Here is a 3,938-nt window from a genome sequence, read left to right on the forward strand (position 1 = left end):
GCTCTGCCTGCAGCTCCTCATGCTCTTTTTTTCTTTTTTTTTTCACTCTCTCAGCTCAGACAAGGACCTAATAAACCCTGGCAGCCAGTACGAAGCACTGGTGACCTCCAGCCCCGGGGCTGGTAACAGGCTCTTTCCCATAGGCTCTTTTGCCTGGGTTTTAATTCCTTGCAAAATCTTGCTCGCTCCCTCCTGTTATTAACTCTTGCGTGAAAGGCAGCCTTGGGGCTGAAACCTGCCCGGGGTCTGGGTTCAAGAATTTAAGGGGCAATAGAGCAAATACATGTGGATATGAAAGCGTGGGTTCTCAGCTCCCCTCCCCAGAGCACTGGTGGAAATGGGAATATCTTGGCTGAAACGGGGCTGAGTGAGACCCTGCCAGGAGCCAGACATGGTGAAACCAGCAGTTTGGGTATGAACCTGGGCATTAGGGGAGGACTTTGTAGAGTAGAGTAGATGGTTGGACTCGATGATCCCAAAGGTCTTTTCCAACCAAAATGATTCTATGATTCTATGATTGCAAGAGGAGGGAAGTTCAGCTTTGGGTCAATTTGGACCTCACTTTCTTCTCACTTGGATTGTTTTTCCGCCACTCTGTGTCCTCAGAAATTGCTACATTAGGGGAGGACTTTGTAGAGTAGGGTAGATGGTTGGACTCGATGATCCCAAAGGTCTTTTCCAACCAAAATGATTCTATGATTCTATGATTGCAAGAGGAACGAATTTCAGCTTTGGGTCAGATAATTTGGACCTCATTTTCTTCACACTTGGATTGTTTTTCCCCCACTCTGTGTCCTCAGAAATTGCTCCTGTATTGAACAAGTGTTGGGAGGTGGATCTGCATGGGAATTGTCCCCCCAAAAGGTTGGAGCTGCTTGTGGGTGCCCCCCAGAGGGGTTTTATAAACCTCTTGTTCCCTTGCAATAACAAGGTCCTACTCAGAGAAAAGGAAACTGAGGCACTCAAAGTACAGGCTGGGGGGCAAATGGCAGAAAAGGGCTGTTTTCCTGGAGCCCTGGGGTGCTCTCTCCCACCAGGTGACAGGGCTTGGGGACAGTAATGTCACAAGATGATCCAACACACAGAAATGCCAGACAGTGGAAAAAGAGCTTGTGTGGGTGCCGAGGGCTGCAGCCAGAGCCTGGTGGTGCTGGAAGCTTTGGGGAGAAGGGTAAGGTGCTGTATGGGACCCACAGCCCCACAACCCCACATTGGGAGAGATGGGGATAACAGCATCATCCCCGGAGCCATGCGGAGAGGTGATGGTGTTTGGGTGGGTGAGATGGAGATGGAGACTCTGGCTCAGGAGCTGGGGACTTGTCTTGGCTTTAAAAGAAGATGTTTTGATGCCTCTTTGCTTCTCCCCACCCCCGGCTCAGCCCCACGGTCCCCGTGGGGTGCTGCTGCCCTCCCATGGCTGCGAGGGCTCTGCTCAGTGTGGGGGGGACATTCTTCATCTGGGGTCCAACTCCCTCCCCGAGATTTGTTAATGAGGATTTGGCAAAGTGGAATAGAAGCCCATCGACCCCTCCTGCAGCATCAAAAACGGCTGCACCTTGGCTGGGACATCGATACAAACCCCAAATCTGCTTTCTAGGGGGCTCTAGGTCTCTCTCTGCTCAGATCCCCGAGCTGTTTCGCACTGCACATCCCATTAACCAGTTTTAGGGTATCCAAATTCCTGCTTTTCCTGCACAGGTCCTTCTCTCCCTGCCTGGAAATACTGCTTGGGTGGCCTTTCCCTGTTATGCAGGGTTTTATAATAGATTCATAGAATGACTTGGGTTGGAAGGGACCTTAACGCCCATCCAGTGCCACCCCCTGCCCTGGGCAGGGACACCTCCCACCACACCAGGTTGCTCCAAGCCCCCTCCAACCTGCCCTTGAACCCCTCCAGGGATGGGGCAGCCACAGCTTCTCTGGCCAACCTGGGCCAGGCTCTCACCACCCTCACACCAAACAAGTTCTTCCCCACATCTCACCTAAATCTCCCCTCTTTCAGTTTAAAACCATTTCCCCCCCCTAACTGTTACCCTTAATAATTTTCTGGCCACACGGCAGCTTGTCCCTGTACCACCTCACAAGCACGTCCCACGCTCCGTGGAAGGGATGATGAATTTGTCCAAGTTTCTATACCACTAATTGTTACCCTTAATTTTCTGGCCACACGGCAGGTTGTCCCTGTACCACCCCGCAAGCACGTCCCACGCTGCTTGAAAGGGATGATGAATTTGTCCAAGTTTCTATAGAGAGGAATATGGGAACCCTGCGTGGCTCTGCCCACCCCAGAGATCTGACCTGCCATCCACCTCACAGGGGATCTTTGCTGGGGGACTCATCCTGCCACGCAGCTTGTTACTCCAACTGGCAAGTGCTGCTGGCTCCAAAGGGACAGTCCTGAAAACCCTTGCTCAAGCTAACAAGTGCTCCAAAGGGACAGTCCTGAAACTCCCTGCCCAGCATAAACTGGGATACTCCAGCCCTTGCTTCCAGCCTGGTGCAAAAACCTTGAAGAAGAAGGGAAAAGTCACAAAAGGAAGGATTTGACCTGCCTGCACCCACCTGAGCTCTCATCCTGCTTGAGGACAAGGGTGGTATGGATTAATTCAGCACATTTGGACTGAGTTTCCCTGACGACTGCAAGAAGGTGCTGCTTGTCCTGAAAACATCACCGTGACATTAACTCCGGGCACTGATAACGGGATGCTCTGGGTGTTGAAGCCCCTGTTTGGATTAAGGCAAGAAACAAGAGGGTGTGTTTGAGAAGTGAGTGTCCCCAGTGTCCCCAGTGTCCCCACTGCCCCATCCCCACAGGCTGTGACCCAGGAGCGATGGGTGCAGCAGCCCCAATTCCTGCTCGGGTGTCTGGGGAGAGGAGAGGCTGGAGCTGGAGCCACCAGAGGGAGCAGAAACTCCTTGAGACTGGGAACGAGCCGGGGAGAGGAGCTCCCTGCCGGGCTGGGGCACCGGGGATGCTCTGGTTTCCCGGAGGGATTTTTCCTGGCCCTCAGGTTAAACGGGAGCAGATGCTCTCCGTCCATCTTTCCCCTCCCTCCTGCAAGAGCTTCTGCCACGAACTGTCCTCACAGACCGGGCAGCCCTTCGGGGAGAGACACACCATGCGCAAAACAAGGAGGGAAAAGCAACAAGTAAAACCCAAACCAAACAGTTTTTGAGCCCCCAAAGTCACAGCAGCAGAGCAGGGGCACAGGGCTCAACCTCATAAAAGGGAAATCAGTTGACACCCCCTCCCGAGCCCCCCTCCATCCTCAGCCAGGCAGCCTCACGCTCCTGCCTTTAGCTGCGATTTATCAATTCTCATTTAGGTTTATTAAAATCCCTTTTGGGGGCTGGGCAAAGAAAGCAAGCCAAGATGTACACAGATAAATCAGGACAAGGTCCACGCATCACGGCTCGAGGGTGATCTCCTGTTCTCTGCCACCCAGGCACCATTCCAGGCAAATGCCAAGGGGCAAAGCCGGGATGTGGCAGTTCCAGGGGCACAGCCTGGGATGGGATGGGTCAGGACTGAGCCAGGCACGGGCAGACACCCCGGCTTGTGCTTCCCTTTGGGAGCTAACGCAGACAAGGAGAGGGGAACGACGACGAACCTTCCCACCAAACAGTTTTTGAGCCCCCAAAGTCACAGCAGCAGAGCAGGGGCACAGGGCTCAACCTCATAAAAGGGAAATCAGTTGACACCCCCTCCCGAGCCCCCCTCCATCCTCAGCCAGGCAGCCTCACGCTCCTGCCTTTAGCTGCGATTTATCAATTCTCATTTAGGTTTATTAAAATCCCTTTTGGGGGCTGGGCAAAGAAAGCAAGCCAAGATGTACACAGATAAATCAGGACAAGGTCCACGCATCACGGCTCGAGGGTGATCTCCTGTTCTCTGCCACCCAGGCACCATTCCAGGCAAATGCCAAGGGGCAAAGCCG

The sequence above is a fragment of the Calidris pugnax genome, unplaced genomic scaffold, assembly GCF_001431845.1.
Source record: "Calidris pugnax isolate Ruff unplaced genomic scaffold, ASM143184v1 scaffold167, whole genome shotgun sequence".
Taxonomy (NCBI): Eukaryota; Metazoa; Chordata; class Aves; order Charadriiformes; family Scolopacidae; genus Calidris; species Calidris pugnax.